This window comes from Pteropus medius, unplaced genomic scaffold, assembly GCF_902729225.1.
Source record: "Pteropus medius unplaced genomic scaffold, Ma_sr-lr_union100, whole genome shotgun sequence".
NCBI classification, from domain to species: Eukaryota; Metazoa; Chordata; class Mammalia; order Chiroptera; family Pteropodidae; genus Pteropus; species Pteropus medius.
The window spans coordinates 78085-98275 of record NW_024350259.1 but is presented as its reverse complement, the minus strand read 5'-3'; positions in this window follow the sequence as shown (position 1 = coordinate 98275).

Here is a 20191-nt window from a genome sequence, read left to right as displayed (position 1 = left end):
TTTCTAGTAAACCCAATCTTCATGGGGTAGATTTGGATTTTCAGTTTTTCATTTCCTTGGATTTCACTGTGAAGAGATTGTTCTACCAGAGCGTGATGGTGTTCTGTAGAAGCTATTAAGCCTTTACGATATTAAAATATGACTTCCTTTATCAACTTTTGATCCAAAGAGGCAGGAGCCAAAGGTATGGCATGTTCTGTAAAGTATCTAAAAAGATGAAAGCTTATGAGTTGCGAAAAGTGTAGATCTGGGGTTGACAATGCTTTTGGCCATGGTACATGAAGATTGTCCGTATTTTGCCAGTTGACTCTTAATGAAGCCATTAGTAGGTTCAAGAAAACCCAGAGATTGAGTGTGGTAGGCACAGTGAAAATGTTGTAGACCTGGCCAAATAGTACAGCCTTGTTTTATCATCTGACCTGTAAAATAGTTTCCTCTGTCACTGTACAATTTGACAGGAGCTCCCCAAAGGGATCGGTATTTTCTAAGAAGCCTTTGGTCAGTAGGAAGAAGTAGCTTTCTCAGTCCAACAAGAAAACAGCAGACCATGAATAAAACATTTAGATCCATGAGGTAGGGTTAGGGTGTGGGGAGAGCTTTATGAAATCTCTACACCAAACCTAAAAGGGTCCGTTAGGCAATCTAAAATTTCCAGCGGCAGTGCCAAAACAGTTCCTGGGTTATCCTTGGGACAAGTAGGAAAAGTGAGGCAGGCTCTTTTGCAGCCTTGCTAATATATCCCCCCCGCCACAATATAGGTTCATAGATGCTTCCATTTTGTCAGTGGCCAAAGGTTTAATGCATCTACAGTGTATGAAGGGGAATGTCAAAATCTCTCGTGGGACCGGCTTGCTATTTGGCCCAAACTACAGATGCCTACATTTACTGAACCAATACTTACTACATTACCATATTGGATTTTTTTTTCTGAGGACAGCTGTTGGGCATTTCAGTTTCAGTGGAAACAGCCTGGCTCCAAAAAGAATTGGGCCAAACACTAGCACAATTCCCAAGAAACTGACTGATGAAAAGTCAGGCAGCAGTTCCAAATAATACTTGCAGGCAAAACAAGGACCTTAATCCGAACAGCAGGAAGCTTTAAAATAGTTTCCTCACAGAGTCTGGAGAACTTCAAACACAAAGAGAGCAGATGCTCTGAACCAGGAGAGAAACTAGCCCTCAAACTCCAGGGTCAGGGAGGGAACTTCTAGCTCGAAGGACTCTGAGGATACTGCAACTATTTGCTCCAGGTCCTCGGAAATTTCCGGGGCCACCTCTGGATCCCTATGTATGTCATTATGTAATGAAAAACTTAAATAGGTAATGGCTGTGACAAGGCCATGTCGCTTTCTTTGAAGTTTCATGTTTGGATGCTGGGACGCAGGCTGTTTCATCATGTGCTTTAAAAAGTGTTATTTCTGTTCAGGGCACATATACCACAGCCAGCGTGCTGGAGCCAGCCGGCTGAGATGAACAGCACCTGAGAGGGGGAGTGAGGATTAAAGAAAAGACAGAGACAAGAGATAGAGTCGGGAGGGCGTACAGTAAATACTGCAGCCCCGAGTTTATTTAGAACACACTTCTTATAGCATTGCAATGAGAAAACAGCAGTCAAGACCCAAGGGCAGCCAAATTACTCATCCTGCAAAACAATGAAGTTCTCACAACTCAGAACTCTCTGCTCCTCTATCAAACTCCCTTCTTTGAAAATACTGAGTGCTTCAAATAGTTTGGTGCCACTTATCTCAGAGCTCGCCAAGTTAGCTCAGCTCCCAACACCAGCGCCTGATGTACTCCCATGAGGATTGCAGTGTATTCATTATCTGCTGATAAACATAACAATTAACCCATCAAATACCAGTAAGGGCTGTGGGGGGAGAAAAAAACAACTACTGATGCAACAAAGAGAATCAAATAGATAAAACAGATGCCAAGCTAAATTTACAATGAATAGGTTGAAGAAATTGAACAACTACAGAAAATTCAGGACATGCAAGATGGGAAGCAAAATGTTCCTGTCACATGGGCCCATTGAGCACACAAAGGAAAACAGCTGGGAAATAAAATTGTACAAATATTACAACAGGATGTGGTCATGGACGTTGTTTTGGAAAATCTTACTGTCTGTAACCGTTTCTACATGTGCACTGGAAAATCTCCTTTAGAGACTCAGAATGTGTAAATTACTGATTGAGTTTTTACATAAGGTGACTCAAATAAAAAAGTGATGAAGAACAATCCTCTATATTGCTATCAGCAAGTATCGAACATTACGCTAGAGTACCACTGTATGTCAACGCTTCTCTGATGGATGTACAGACAGAAACCATGAGAATTCTATAAACATAGAAGTGAATTGTTGGACATAAAAGGGTCATGTCACGATAATGACACGAAGCAACATTTAAGTAACAACTGATGATAAAAAGTCATGGCTAGCGATACATAAAACTGTCTTTGCAGTTAAAAAGAAAACGATTTTAACAGCAAAACATGGGTTTATTCCAGAACAGCAAACAGTTGTAATTTCAAACAAGCAGGCCAAAGCCAAAGTCATAGGCAAGTTCCACAGATGATGAGGAGAAATGTTATTTCAGAGAGGAAATGGAGGACGTTGGGAGTGGTCTTTCTGAACGCAAGTCCACTGGAGAAACGAATGCGATCAGCATTGTTCCGAGTGAGTTCGGCTTTCTCGTTGGCTAGGTTGTGGGGTGTCAGTTTCTGGTGGGAAACACAGTGTCCGTCTTTCATGTCGGGGACTATCATTGCTCTTTCTTTAACGCAGAGGCGTCTTCTGTGGTGTATGTAATTGATGTCGGGCGGTACCACGTGAGAGCATGCTCACCTGGCCCCATCTCCACTTGAGTGAGTTTTCCCCTCTTTCAGTTTCACAGTAATTATAAAACATCTACAGTTAGCCAGCTTTTATGTTTTTAATACGTGAAAATGATGTGATATTTCTGTGGTCATAACTAGGTAAAGGCCAGAAACGCTCTTTCCTTTTTTCTCTTTTGAAACCCAGTAGGTGTTTAGTTGACGGCAATGTCTGGACCCCTTGTCTTTGTATGAGATGTCTTATTTTTATGCAATATACTTGTCGGGTCGCTTTCAGGTTTTCGTTGTGTTTGGTTTTAACTATGTCTTTTTATTTCTGAAGACTTTCGAGAACCACCTGACTTAAACATCCCTATTACCCATAAACTCATTTTTTCACATTTAAAATTCTTCCAAGTTTTTTTTTTTTTTTTTTTCCCTAATACACATTATTTCACTCGTCATGTTGGTACCTTCGACACATATGGAAATCACTGTGTTTCTGACCAGAATTTACTGGATGACCCAGTGTTCCCCAGAAAGGAATGTGGTATTCACCCGAGCCGGTTTCTAAAGTTCTTGCTAAAAGTGGATTTCATAAAAAAGGGCAGAAATAGTCAAGGACAAAATTCGGGATGCTGACGGAAGTTCAGTGGAACAGAGAATCAAGCCAGGATGGCCCCGTCCACCCTAAACATTTGCCGCGAGCTCGTGGCTTCAGGCTCCGCTTGGCTGTGGGCGCCGGAACCTGCCGGGCGGATCCTTCACCAAGGTGTGCTCAAGATCAAGAAAGGACACCCGCGAGGCCATCCGAGGTCGCGAAAGGCTTCGTGACGCACAGTCACAGGACCCAGAACAGCCAATCCCGCACACTGGGGCGGGGCCTACCGCAGGTCAAGTGGAGACCCGCTCGCCGGCCACGCCCTCAGCCCAGTACTGGGTACGCCGTTGAACTAAAGGCAGGCCCCGCCCGATGCCCCGCCCCCTTGCGTCTTCAGACCTTCAATTGGCGGGTAGGACCCTGGGATCGCAGCACTGATTGGCTGCTGGAGATGAACTTACACTACTATCGGGTGCCTCGCTTCGGACGCCTGAGCCAGGAAAGTGCCAAGAGCTTGCATTCTGTGCCTGTCCTAGTCCGCATGCGGCATGCACAGATCAATGGAGTGACTGACAGGGAAACGGTTGTTCAGTAGTAAAATTTTTTATCGTATGTAGATTAATCTGGAATTGGACTCTTTGGGGGCATAATTCTTAAAATTCTATGGTAATATATAATTTCTATTCACGTGCAACGTAAATACGCACACACATCGAGACAGCTTAATTTCGGCCCCTATCTCTAAGAGGTGCACATTATAGGGTTCTTCGCATTCTTCTGTGGCTTTAGCTGCATATTCCATGTTAAAGCAATTCCCAGAATATAGTTGTCACTTTTATTATAAAAACTGAATGTCACCTTGCCATCTTAAGCCCTTTCTCTTTGTCATTTGTCTTCCAAATTCTTCTACTATCTAGCACCTATCACAATGTCCTGTGTATTTGATTTTATTTTTATTTTTGCTTTGTTTTGTGTTCCCATTTATTGTTTTATTTTGTACCTAGATTTCACATATAAATGAAACCATATGGTATGTGTATTTCTCTTTCTGACTTATTTCACTTAGCATAATACCCTCTAGTTTCACTCATGTTGTAACAAATGGCAGTGTTTTAGTTTTTCTTATGGCTGAGTAATAGTTCACTGTACCTATGGACTGTAAAATTCTTTTAAATTTTATTGTATTAGTTTCCAGTATATAGGACATTTATGCAGTTTATAAAACGATCTCACTAACTTCTCTTTCTCTCCTCTGGCTCCCCACCTAGACCATACATTAAAATTAACTGTGTTCCCTGTTCTGTACTCTCAATCACCATGACCGTCTATCACTATTAATTTATACTTCTTTAACTCTTCACTCCATTCTCTCAGCCTTCCAAAGCATCATCCTTTTGGTGTCATCAGTTTGTCCTCTATACTTGTGAATCTGTTTTTGATCAGTTTGCTCTTTTTGTTCCTTTGATTCCTTATATAAGTGAAATCATATGGTATTTATCTTTCTCTGTCTGACTGGTTTCAGTCAGCATAATAAACACCAGTTTTGCCCTCATTGTTGTGAATGGTGCGATTTCATTTTTTTAATGGCTGAGTACTATTTCATTATGGATGAACCCTAACTTCTTTACCCAATTGTCTCTTAATGGACATTAGTACTTCCATATATTGCCTATTATAAATTGTTCTGCCATGAATTTTGGTATTTTTATCCAACATACTATTGCTGTGTAACTTGAGTTGCTTCCATACCTTAGCTATTCTAAATGTTGTAAATAAATTTTCATTATAAATGCATAAATGTTTTTGAATTAGCATTTTGGTTTCTTTGGATAAACATTTAGAAGTGGAATTTCTGGTTACTCCTTTTCTCTTTTTATAATCTTTGTTTAAATATATTTTCTCACATGAGTATTGCTTCCACAGCACATTTTAAATGTTTGTTTGCATAAAATACCATTGCATTGCTTTGATGTGTGAGTGTGTGTGTGTGCGCGCGCATTTGTGTGGGTATGTATTTTCATCAATAGTGGGTCTCTTGTAGCCAGCGCATGTAAGGCAAGTCTTGTTTTTTCATTCATTTGCCACCCTATGTTCATTTTGATTGAAAGATTCAATCCATTTACATTTACAGAAATTATCAATAGGTGTACAATTATTGCCATTCTTTTATTCATATTTTTAAATCTGTTTTTTCTCTGCTTCTTAGATAAGTTCTTATAACATTTCTGGTAATTCTGGCTTTATGATGATAAACATCTTTAGCTTTTCCTCATCTGGAAATCTTTCTATATTGGCTTTGATTCTAAAATGATAGCCTTGTTACCTAGTACAATTTAGAGTGTAGGTCATTGCTTTTGATTACTTTGAATGCTAATTCTAAAGATAAAATTTATACTTAGCCTAGTTCTAATCCTAACTGTATTCCTAAAACTAACCAGATTTAAAACTGAAAACCTAACCTCCAACCTTAAACTAAACCTAACCCTGACATTTATTACGAACACAAACCTAATTGTAACTCTAAACCTAAAACTCATTCTAAGCAAAGACTTAACCTTACAATAATACAAACCATGCACTATTATCTTAACACAAAAATAAATCCCAATGGTAACCCTAACTGACACCTACTGTATCTTACCATTTCCCTGGTACTTACCCTAATATTAACTCTGACTCTAATTCCCAATGAAGACATAATTTGAGAGCCAAGTCTAACCATAATCCTAATTCAAAACTCAATTCTAAATCCAATTCTTTCCTAATTTAAACCCATTTCTTAAAATCAAATCTAAGCGTAAACCTAAATCTAAATGTCAGCTCTACCTTAAACCGAACACTAACTTTGCCCTAATCATAGAACTGGATGTATCCATAGTTCTTCAAAGCCTAAAAGTAATCCTAATTTAAATTCATATCTTCATTTCAAACTATTCTAAATCTAATCCTGGCAGTAACTCTACCAGTGACTTTCAACTTATTCATGTTTCCAAATACAACGTAAACCATAAGTGTAAACATAAAACTAACCCTAACCTGGACCTTTTCCTAAACTAAATCTAACCCTAAATTCACCAAAACCCTAATGTCAAAGCCAACTCAAGCCATAACTCTAATGTTATCATATCATAGATATAACTCCTATTCCAATCATTTGTAAACTTAACCCTAACCTGAAACTTAACACTGAAACACAAACCTAACCCTAATTCAAAAACTAACCCTAGCCCTAAAACTAAACTTAGCCCTATTCTAAGCCTAACACTGATTTTAACCATAATTTAAACAAAATCCATACCCTCAAAGTTAACTCTAACCCTAATTATAACCTTAATCATAATCATAAACTCAAATGTAACTCTAACTATAATTGTAACACATAATCTACCAGCAAAAACAAACACTAATCTGAAGACAAACCTAGTCTTTCTACTTATAATAACTGTGCTATTAACCCTAATTTTGAACCAAACCTAAAAGTCAAAGGAACCTATAACCCTAAACTTGAACTTAAGCCTCCTACAATTATCAACTTATCTCTAATATTATCCTTAACCTACAGATAACCTAACCCTAAACCTAACAATAACACTAAAATAACCAAAGTACTTTCCTTAAAACTAATCCGAACACATTTATAAGTAAAACGCAAAGCCTAAACTGAAAAGTCACACTAACCATATACCTAACCCAACACAAAATATAAAAGAAATCCTAACCTTTACCCCAACTCTAAAACCAACCATAACCCAAATTGTAATGCGACACCTAATCTTCATCTTAGGCCTAACCCTAAAATTCACCATACACCAAGCTCTTTACCTAACACCAACCTTAGACATAACCCTTACTTAACTCAATCCTCAACCCAAAGGTAACAGTAATTATAAACTCATCCATAACATTAACTCTGATCTAACTCAGAAATCTAACCTTAACTCGAGTTCAACTCAAACTTATCCTAACCTTAACACAAACTCTAAACATAAACATCAGTCCCACCATAACACTATCCCTAATATTATCTCTAACAATAAGCCTCATATTAGCCCCAGTGCAAAACCCAATCCTAACCCTTACACTAAACTTAATCCTTTTTACAAACCTAGCACCAGACGGAATCCAAAGTTAACCCTAATCCTTAACCTCAAAGCCGACTATCTCATCATAACTCTAACGCTAAATTAAACCTCATCCCAAACTAACCTTAACACTAAACCTTACTCTAAGTCTAAAAACTCTCATAACCGTAACTCAAAATATAACCCTCACCTAACCATTATCTTCCACCTAACCATTGCACTGACCTTAACCCTCATCTTAAACATAAACTTAATATTAAACCAATCCTGAACCCTAACTCAACAATGAACCTAACCCAGCAACTAATCCTAATGTCTACCAAATAATAATGCTAACCTAATCCATGTAATGGCCTGCTGAAATATGAAAGGGTTAAAGAATGATTAAAACCTGAAACTGGACAAAGGAAGTCTATAACTTAGGCCTAGTTTCTGGAACCCCTAACCACATTCTGTTAATCATGAAACTTGTAACAATGAGCTCATACGCTAACTGCCAATTTTAGCCTGTGTAACCCTGCTTGCTTGCGTGGCATGAAAAATAATCAATTGTATATAAGCTGAAAATTACTGTTTGGCCATCGCCCATGGGAACACTGGCTATTGTCCATGGGAACATAGGCAATCACCCATGGGAACATAACATTCTAACACAAGCTTTCTGCTTCTGTACTTCCCGCTTGCACACCTGACCAGTGGGTTGACAGGTAGTGAACAGGAGAAAGATGGACCTTTGTGTTTAAGACAGAATGAGGAATGGGATTTGGGGCTTAAAAACCTTGTATCTTGGCATTTCGAGGCTGCTCCTTTGCAAGGACAGCTGCCGGATAATAAACTGTCTCCTGGTTAAGAGCACTCAAGTTGGGTCTGGTTATTCTGGACACAACAATTCATAACACTATAGTTAACCCAAATCCTGACACAATTCATAATCCAAAATCAAACCTGAACCCTAACCTGAACATTATCTGTAGTCTGAAATATAACAACTCAGTCGAACATTAAACCTAATCCTAATACTAACCATCACCTAAACCATAATTCTACCTCTAAACTAAATCAGAACCATAGTCTTAACCTCAATAAAACCTTAACCCTAACTCTAACACTACAACCCAAATCCATACATTAATCTCAACCTTAAGCCTCACCATCATTGTCACCTATACTTACATGCTACCCATTAAAATCTAGCTAATTCTAATGCAATCCTAAACTAAAGCTAACCTTAACATTTTCTCTAAACTCAATCCGAAACCTACCTGTAACACCAAACCTGTCCTTAAGAGATGTAACTTTCAGCCTAAAACTAATTCTAATCCTAATATATATCCGAAATTCTAATCCTAAACCTCAAACTAATCATAAACCTAACCTCAAGCCTATTCCTAAAAATAGCAATAATTTTAATGCTAATCCTAATGTAAAGCTAAACTGAACCATTAACCTAACCCTAATACTAATCCTAAAATCGAACCAAAGAAACACTATGAGGTACCAGTCAAATAGTAGAGTACGTAAACACCGTGCTTGCTCCCTCACAAGATCACATTAAAATTATAAATAAATATAAATTATAAATACTATAAATAAATCGAACAACCACCCTTAGGAAGAAACTGAAGACAAGCTGACCAAAAGGTACATTACTAAGGATATAACAAAACAGCCACATGGAAACTGGTAGGAGGAGCAGAGATACAGAGCAGGGCTGCTCCCACAGCGATGTTGGATCACAAATATCAAAAAAGTTATCCAAACTGTGAAGTTCCTCTGGAGAAGCAAGTTGCCTCAGCTTCACACTGGGCTCCCTAGCCCAGCCACCAGTGACAGAAACAGGACTCCCCACATCTAACTGTGAAAATCAGTAAGGTCTGCACCTGTCTGGGTGAGCTGCAGGCTGCCAGAAACCCTGCTGTCCCCTTAAACATCCTGCACCCATACTCTCTCTCTCATAGACTCTCTTGAAGCTCCAGCAAAGAGACAGAAGATTAGAAGATACCAGTGACGTATACAGAGAGACTATGTCATGGGGCTTCAGGATGAGGACTGGAAAGGCAACCACCACTGACTTGACTAAGTCTTTTTCTCATATAGCCAGTAGGCAGCTGCCATATTCCTCTGTAGAACCAATCTGCACAAGGTGTGCACATTTAGGTACACACCAAATTGAAATCTGTGTTAACCCGGTAAACTCATTTTATGCCTACCTAGTGACTCCCTGAAATCTTGACCCAGAAAACTTCTGATTTCCTAGCACCTGCAGTTCTCACTGGGAAGCAAGCATGAGTCTGTGCTTCAGATGTCACTAATTACTCTCAAAGGTCCACAGGTCCATGGCACAGTAGCTAGACTCAGGAACCCTTGCTGAGCATCCCAGACCTGGTATTGGTGACTTGTGGCCTTATTTTGAGGTTGTGCTCTCCCACATGTCTCTGGGAACAACATAGGCAGCTGTATGACCTGAAGCAAATTTGTAGTTCCTACAAGGTAGCCTCAGGAAGAGGAGAGGCAAGGATTAAACTTTCTGTGACAAAGCCTCACTCAAAGGACCCTGGACACACTTTGTGGCCAAATTAACACACTAGAGGATCTCCTGATTAACTCCACAAGCAGGCACCAGAGCCCTCCTAGAGTGAAGACAAAGGAAGTATCGCACCTCGTACAGAAGCTTGTATATGGTAGTATAGCGAGTCCTCAGATCGGCTAACCTGAGGAGCCAACATCAGACAAGGATAAACTACAACAAGAGGTTATACTACTCTCATAAGGTACGCTCCTGGAGCATCTGGCTCAGGTCATCAGGGAGACTACATCAGTGGGTCCTACAGCACACCAACTACATAGGGACATTCTGCCCAAACGGAAAGCTGAAAGGTCTACCCCATACAAAAAAACAAATACAGTGCAGCAGTGAAACGAGGAGAGAAATAAACAGATTCTAAATTTAAAAGAGAGAGAGAGAAAATGAAACTTTATAAAGTATCCTAAACAAATGAAATAAACAACCTACAAAATTGAGATTTCAGATGCTCATAAGAATGCTCAATGAACTTAAAAAGAGTAGATAAACTCAGTGAGGACTTAAAAAAGACGGAGTAATCAAACAAACCAAAAAAAAAAAAAAAAAAAAAGAAAGAGGCAGGATTAAAAAAAAAACAAAACAGTCAGAAATGAGAAAATGGTAATACCCTATCAGGAGTCAATGGCAGAGGAAATGAAGCAGAAGATTAGATGCTGGTTTGGAAGAAAAAGTAGCAGAAAACACCCAATCAGAATAGCAATGAGAAAAAAAGATCATTTAAATATGTGGATAGTTTAAGATGCCTTTGAAACAATATCAAGTATCATGACATTTCCATAATAAGAGTATAAGAAAAAGGAAAGGGACAGCAACAAAGCAAAAGCTTCTTTGAAGAAATTATCACTGCATGCGTCCATAAACTATCGAAAGCAGCGGCAGCAGCAGCGGCAGCAGCAGCAGCAGCAGCAGCAGCAGCAGCAGCAGCAGCATCTTCATCATTATCAACCAAGCTCAGGAAGCACAGAGAGTCCCGAACAAGATGAACTCCAAGAGGACCACACCAAGATAAATCTTACTTAAAATGCCAAAGTTAAAAGAGAAAGACATAATCTTAAAAGCTCCAACAGAAAAGCAGTTAGATTATCTATAGAGAAGCTACTATAAATTGTCAACTGAAACACATACCATGCTTATGAACAGGAACATTCGGCACCATAAAATTGTCCATACTGCACAAAGTGATCTATACATTCAATGCAATTCCTATTAGGATGCCAAAGCCATTTTCCCAGTATTAGAACAAAGAAGTCTAAAGTTTATATGAAACCACAAAAGATCCCAAGTAGCCACAACTGAAAGGAGAAAGAAGAATGAAGTTTGAGGCACTCCGTTATCTGATATTACACTAGGCTGCTAGGCTTGAGTAATCAAAACAGCATGTTACTGACATAAAAACAGAAACATCAGTCAGTGGAACAGAATAAAATTAAGCGACGGCTATGTGACCCTGCAATCTGCAAAATATTCAAGGAGATAAAAGGACTTTCTTTAATAAGTGGCATTGGAAAAACTGGACAGACCTCTCTTCTTATACCATGTACAAGAATAAACTCAAAACAGATTAAGGACATGCCAGATTAATAAAATTCCTAAAATAGAACATTGGTGGTAAACTCTTTGACATCGTTCTTGATCATTTTAGTTTCTGAGATACAATTTCAGGCTAGGAAAACAAAAAGAAAATAAACAAATGGTGCTACGTCAAACTACATCGAAAATGATGTACGGCATAGAAAACCATCAACAAAACCAAAGGCATCTCATTGAATGAGAGAAAATATTTGCAATCGGGGGTAACATTCAAAATATATTAGAAACTCATACCGTTTGACATCAGAAAACCATTTGGTTAAAAAATGGGCAGAGGACACGAATAGGCATTTCTCTGAGGAGGACATACAGAGAGCCAACAGACATATCAAAAGATGCTCGACACATCTAAATAACAGGGACATACAAAATAAAATACAAGGAGATATAACCTCTCTCTGTCAGAATGGCCATCGTCGATAAACTAACAACAGACAAGCATTGGGGTGGATGCAGAGAAAGAAAACCCTTGTGCACTGTTGGTGGGGTTGCAAACTGGTGTAGTCTCTGTCGAAAACATTTTGAATGTTCCCTAAAATTTAAAAAGAAAGATTGCCTTTAGTTCTGGACAAGCAAAATGACCTAAGACTCCCAGGAGGTGTATCCATGGTACTTAATACATCCGGGATTGTATGTCTAAACGTATGTGTCTCATGAAGGGGAAACTCATTTAGGAAATAGCAGAAAGAAAACCACTTGACTCCTCGGATTTTTCTGTTCACTGACCATTTCAGTTGGGTGGCAACAGAGATAGGTTTATGGTTTGGAAAAACAATAATACAATTTGATTTAATCACTCTACTTGTGTTTGATGTTATAAGCTTTAATTCATCTACGTGGCATCCACAATTCTGTAGTAAGTTCAAAAAGAAAGCTTCTGCTAACATTATGTTAACTTTACAGACTGAACCTAGACCTTTGCAAAAGAAATGATACTTTGAAAAGATTAAAATCATCAGTAGTTGACTGATGACCAACCCCAACCACTTGTTGCCCCTAATTGGCCAAAGACATCTTAGCACATAACATAATCCTTGGATGTGCATCTTTTTTTGTGACCCATCCTGCTAGAAATAGGGATTCACTAGCAATGTGGAACAAAGCAAGTAAAAAAGCCATCAGAGTGTGGAAAGGCTACTTGAGCATCATTAAAATCATGTAGATTTGTACCAACACTGCTTCAACTATGATATTGATGAAAAAGGAGAAAGGTCCAAAAAAAATCTGAGATGTTCTAAATTAACTTAATTCAGCCAGAATCTGAGAGAAAGAACAAACTGTAAGTCTGTTAATGCCATTTCGTTATTTCTCGGTGTGTCATATGTTTATTGTTCATTAGTCTCTTTATTATTACATTTCTTTGTGAATGACTTTATTTCTAGTGTAACTCTTAGGTCCCCCTCTCCTTTCATTTTCTGTATCTTTTTAAATTATTTTCTTTGTGATTAATGGAGAATTCAAATAACATTTTATATGTATAGAAATACAGTTTGAAACTACTTAGTTTGAAAAAACTCTTCTCCTATACAGTTCCATTCTTCCTATTTTGCACAGTTCACTTTTACACATGGTACCATTAATCCGCACGCCCATTTATTGTTTAAAACATTTGTCTTTTATACCCTATATGATAAAATGTAGTTATAAATAAAATGTAAATAAAATGGCCTTTATATTTATCCACGTGAATTCACTGGCTAGTGCTTTTTAAAATTATCTTTGAACCTCACATTTTTGGCCTCTTCTTTAATTTTAACCCTAAAGACTCTCTTAAGTATTTCTTGTAGAAAATGTTCTCTTAGTAAAAACTCGCTCAACATTTGTTTGGTTTGTAATTTCTTAATTCTCCTTCACTTTTGAAGAACAATTTTGTTGGATTTGAAATGTTGAAGGCCGTCTTTTCTCCAGCCAGCTGCTTTTGCCTTTCAATTCCACACATTCTAAAAGCTTGTAATGTGTGTGAGGATCCATCGTATGAGATGAGTCACTTCCCGTTCACCATTTTAAACTACTGAAGCCATTGAAATGAGATCATAGCCAAGCGAGTGAAAGTGCCAAGAATCCTTCTTATCCAAATTTTAAAGCCTCTTTCTTTATTAAGGATCATCCTGGTTTTGCAAGGCCCTGACTAGATTCTAAATTTCTGAGACTTTAATACTGGCAGTTATGATAGTTTAATCATTGCTCTTAAGCCAGAGTATGGACTTTGGGGTTCCCTGCTTGCCATGCTTGGTGATATTCTCCAGGTTCTTCTGATTCAGATACTCTCTCCTAGAATTTATATCCCTGATGCTCTGATGCTGATGCTCCATTTGTCTCGTCATCATAGTCTTCCATTTGACCTTCTCTAGTCATGTCATTTTCTCATCTCAGTGCTTGAGTAGAATAGTTTTGCTTACTTAGTTACAATTATGTAACAGTCACTGAATCTCTGTACAGCTTATGAACTTTTCTTTTTAAAATTTTAACTCTTATTTATTATTTTAACTCACTTTTGCACTTGCAGATGTAGTTGTATACTTATATTTAATTTTTCCACCAGCTGTCATGCTTGCCTTAGCTGTCGTTTTTCTAAACAGTTTTTCACTCACAGAATCAATCAGTTTTCACATATTTCTCTTGGCTTCACTGACAGAGTATGTTGCTTTTATAAGCAATACCTTTTCCCTTCAGGTCTCCTTCATTAACATTCTGGAATTTTCTTATATGAAGTTTAATTCTTTATTCAATCTACAGGGATTTAAGTTGGTATATATTGATGGTAACACCTGAACACTTTATTTTTCTGCATTTTGTAGCAACACAGTTATTAATTCTACTGATACAAGAAGTTTCGGATTTTATTTTAATATTAATTAATTTATTTTTATTTTTTAAGCGTTGCAACCCTTGGTTGACTTCACATTTTTCAAAGACTTTGTCAGCTTACAATCCCTTATTTTATACTTTTTACATCTACAGCATCTGGTCTGCCTAGGTGCTGTCCCATCCAAGTACTAACCAGGCCTGACCCTGCTCATCTTCCGACCCTGCTTAGCCAGGATCAGGCTTGTTCAGGGTACCATGGCTATAGACTAAGGACTTCTAGACTTTAAAGATATGGTTGATTTTTGTTATTGAAACTGTATTCTAAACTAAGAGAAAGCTATTTGGCTACGAAAGGAGCTTTAAAAATATTTATTGACAAGTGTCCTAACAAGTTAGCTGCGCTTCTAGGTTTTTGGGGTTTCCAATTTTACAAGTACATACTATTTTGGAGAAAAAAAAGTTGTTTCTAAAACACTTTGAAATTATCTAACAATCTTAGGTGTGACCTAATTTTATCATACTATTGCATGGTTGGTCTTTACTGATTGTAAAAACTAATATTTCCATCATGTAATTTTATAAGATAGTATTCCCTTCTTTACTGAGTTGTAACCTAAAACTTTGGAAACTCCTCTGCCTGTCATCTATTACAAGTTAGTGATTGCTTCAATCCATAGAAAAGACTCATAAGTGTAAAGGGAGGACATTTTTTTTCCTTGTTTTTATTTTGAGAAAAACTTATCTTGCTCCCACAAAATGTAAAAATTTTAAATTTTAAGTGCTTTATTTCATTAAAATGCTTTTAGAACTTTCAAAAAATCTATCAAATGAATATTCTTTTTTAAATAAAATTAATGTAACTGATAGATATGTATAATAAATTCTTACTTGAGGATTTCATAATAAATATCAAATGTTACATAATATCTTATCCATTTCTTGTTTATTGATACATATTGGGGGGGCGGTGAGGACACTGAGGTTATGGAAATATTAAACAATGTACTTTACCTTTTATTCATCTTTCCATTTATTTGACCATGAATTCATGTATTTTGATTGTTTGTTATGAAAGTAATATCCCTAATTCTCAGGTAATGTACTTGATAGAGAAAAAGATTTCTATCCATTGCCTGCATTTGAAAATAGAGCAGCACTTAGCAAGTTGGATTTTACCTTTTAGCAAATAAGTAGATTAAGAATTCTGTTGGTAACGGAGAAGTCACACATAAAGAACTGAAGAAGTTACAAGATAAACAAATGAATTTAGTTAAGTATCTTTTAAGGTAAAGTAATTTGCTCTAATGTGCCTATTTAAATGCTTAAATAACACAAAGGGTGTGGAAGAAGCTTGAAGAACTGATTTCACATCCAAACATAAATTTAACTTAAGTACATTTTTGTTGGAGTGAAGCACTGAAAACTGAAAGCTTACCATTCGAAGGTTTACAATTCAGTGTCATCAAGTAGTCACATGGTTGGCAACTGTCATCATTTATTATGTTCCAGAACTTTTTCATTACCTGTACATAAATGCCTTATGTGTTAAATACCCATTTCCCATTTCTGTCTTGTGTATAGGTTCTTGAGACCAATAATCTAATTTCTTTCTCTCTCTCTCTCTCTCTGGAGGTACTTATTCTGTATATCTTATACAAAGACAAACAGAGAATAAGTCACCTTTTGTGTTTGGTATGTTTCACTTAGCACAATGTTTTTAAGGGTCATCCATGTTGTAGAATGTGTCAAAACTGTATTTATTTTTATTACCTAACAGTATTTTATCGTATAGCTTAACGATAGCTATTGGCTTTTATAAATGTTGCATCTATTTACACCATTTTCAAATATAATTGAAAAAAACAAAAGTCCCTTTTAATAGACATATGGTTTTTACATTCTTTTTATTTTCCAAGTCTAACTTTAAAATTATATTTTTAAGAGTATAGAGAAAAATATTTTTGAAGCCTATTACCAAAAAAGATTTAGCAAACGCTTATTACTTGGTTAGAGTGCGTCAATTGATGCAGAAAGTCATTGCTGCCAGAACTTCCACAAAGTGTGTCTTTCCACCTGTAAATGATTTGTTTCTGACTTTGTGATATCTGTGCTTTAAGAATCTTGGTAGAAAGTTATAATTTCATTCTAAACTTTCTCTTTCATTTGCTCATTCATTTCTCATGTCTGTTTAATACATTCTTTGGAGGCAGCTAATAGTGTCATCTATAATTTAATAAGTTGTGAATACAAAGGAAAATATCTTGTAGGAAATTAAAAGCGTTACTCCATTGAATGCAGGAATGACAAGAGAGTGAAATAGCCTCATTGATGACATGCAAGACATTTCAGTGGTCTGTATAGAAGACCAAACCAGCCACAACATACCGTTAAGCTCAAGACTAATACAGAGCAAGGCTTAAAGTCACTCCAATTCTATAACGGCTTGGAAATGAGGAAGCTTCAGAAGATAAGATTGAAACCAGCTGAGGTTGGTTCATGAAGTTTAAGGAAAGAAGCTGACTCTGTAACATAAAGTACAAAGTGAAGCAGCAAGGGCTGACCGTAGATTCTGCAGCAAGTTATCCAGAGGATCTAGTAAGATGCCTCACGAAGGGGGCTACACTATACAACCAGTTTTCGGTGCAGACAAAACAGTCTATTTGGGAAAAGATGCTGTGTGGGACATTCACAGGTAGAGAGGCAAAGTCAATGCCTGGCTTCAAAGCTGCTAAGGAGAGGCTGACACTCTTGTTTGCTGCAAATATGGACTATGATTTTTAGCTAAAGCCATGGCTCATTTTCCGTTGTGAAAATCCTAGGGCCTTAAGAATTATGCTAAGTCTCCTCTTCCTGTTTTCTGTAAATGGAACTACAGAGTTGATAGCACATCTGTTCACTGAGTATTTCAAACCCACTTTGGAGTCCTGCTCAGGAAAAATAATCTTATTAAATATTTCTGTTCATCCGCAATGCACCTTGTCACATAAGAGTTCTCATGGAGATGGATGCTGAGCTAATACCGATTTTTATGCCATTCTAAATCAATGAGTGATTTTCAATTACAAGTCTTATTATTTGAGAAGAACATTTCTTGAGGTTTGAGGTACCATAGATAGTGACTCATCTGCAAAAAATGATTGAAAGCATTTTGAAAAGATCCATTCTTCTAGAGGCCATTTGAATATTCATGATTCATGGAAGGGGTCTGATATCAACAATAATACGGGTGGAGAGGAAGTCGATTGCAAACCTTACAAATTACTTTGAGTGTTCAGGACTTCAGTAAAATTGATAACTGCAGATGGTAGAAATAGCAGGAGAATGAGAATTAGATTTGAAACCTGAAACTGTGATTGAATTGCTGCCATCTCATGATACACTTTAATGGATAAGAGGTTATTCTTATGAATGGTCAAAGGAAGTGGTTCATTGACATGGAACGTACTCCTAGTGAGATGTTGTGGAGATGGTTGAAATGACAACAGATATTTAGACTATTACATAATCATAGATGAAAAAAAACAGCAGTCGTGAGAGAATTGATTCCAATAATGAAGAAGTTTTACTCTGGGTAAAATGCTACCAAACAGCATTGCATGCTTCAGAGAAATCAGTCATGAAAGGAAAAGGCAACCGATATGGCAACTGTCATCATTATCTTACTTTAAGAAATTAATGCCGCAACTCCAACCTTCAGCAATTAACACTCAGAGCAGTCAACAGCCATCAGCGCTGACCCTCTACCATCAAAAAGATTTTGATTTTCTTAGATGACGGTTAGATATGTTGGCAATAAATTATTTTATTGATGTATACACATTTTCTTTTCAAACCTAATGCTGTTGCACACCTGTTAGACTACAGTAGAGTGCCAACATTTCTCTGTATGAACTGGGAAACAAACAAACAAAAAACGTGAGATTAAATTGTACATTTTGTAATGTATATAACCTAAACACAGGCAATTTAACCTAGTTAGGACATCAAAGAAGAGTTTCCTAAGAAAGCATGATGCAAATGAGATATTCAGTTTCATAGAAATTTTAATGATGATAGCAGGAGTGTTTTTCATGCAGGAAGCAGTCTGACAGTTTGAAAAGCTGAAAGCTCAATGTAAACAGAGAAGAGGAGCATAGAGGAATGCTGATAAAAGATGAATCAAGGAGTAAATAGAGATCGAATTTGGCTTGACCTTGGAGACCTTGGTGTGATACTGCTTAATTTTATTTGGTGACTATTCAGAGAGTTTAAACAAAGTTAGAAGTATCTATTTGTGTTCCAAGAGATCATTTTGGCCATAGAATGAATAATGCTTTAGATGTGTAGAGACTGCCGTCCATGGCAAACAAAATAGTGTTTGTAAAAGAGGCATTATTGTTATTAGTGAAGAATAATGAAGGTGACTCGGATGATTATAGAGTAAAATGTGTCCGTCTTATTAAAAGAATATGGATAGTGAAGGTAAGAAGTGTAAATGACACCTGTTGACTTGAATTGGAGATTTTTCTGATCTTCTTTTAAGAATAACATCCATATTTTGGAAGGAAAAAAAAAGCATAGATGATGGTGCTTTGTTCATCCCTGATGAGACCAAAGCAATGTCATGAGAGAAACATAGCAAAAAACAGCAAGAAAATTCCCCTGGTTTCTAGATGAAGAAGCCCTACAACTAGGGAGACAAATAAAAAAAGTCACACTGCAAAGGAAGACGGTAGGATGGGGCCAGGGCACGAGGATGCCCTGTCCTGAGGAGATGACTGTGACAGAGACTGCAGCAACCTGCAGCTTCAGACACCTCCTAATGAGGCCATGTCTTCAAGCGGACTTTTGAGGTGATGGACTTGCTCCACCTGAGCACCAGCAACCGATCAGCTATGCAGGAGGCACCAGGGACTTTCAGAGGAGCAATAGAGCTTTCCAAGTGAAGGTCAGAGGTGAAGGCTCTCTTGCAGACTGTATATGTGGATGCAGCACTGCCATAGCACTGCCACATCATCAAACAGGATAACAGAGGTCACTCTATTCAGAAGTCCCCCTCAGATTTGGCCACCCCAATTCACAGCCCCCACAAGCCACATCCAGTTGTGTCCTCTGCAAATCATGAGCTCTCTGCTAAGCAGAGTCATGACCCACAATAGTGGCAGCTGGCCTCGGTTTCTGGATGGTTTCTTGAGGCCACTATCAGCACAGTATCTTTGGATTGCTTGCTGAATCTTCACAAGTGGCTGTAGAAGGGCACAGGCTGGAGCTAAACTTGGCCTGCAACTGATCCCATCTCAGGACTATGCCATGGGGCATCTACCACACAAGGCCATTCTAATAAGATCAGGACACTTACAAGCTTTGCTTAGTACAGAGAAACAGACACAGAAAGGCAGCCATAATAGGAAGACAAAGAGGCAAAACCCAATGAAAGAACAGAACAGACTTCCAAGAACAATGAAGTAAAGCCATCTAATAGATGCAGAGTTCTAAACACTGGATATAAAGATCGTTGCTGAATTAAGGGGTAGTGTAGATGCATTCACCAGGAAATTTAACATCGTAATTAAAAACAAAAATATGAGAATGAGAATTACAAAATGAGACCAGTCAGAAATGAAGAACACATTATCTAGGATGAAGTATATATTGGGGAGAGAGACAGAGTGCATAAGGAAGAGGACCAAACCACCAATATGAAAGATGGAGAATCCAAGGACACTCAAACAG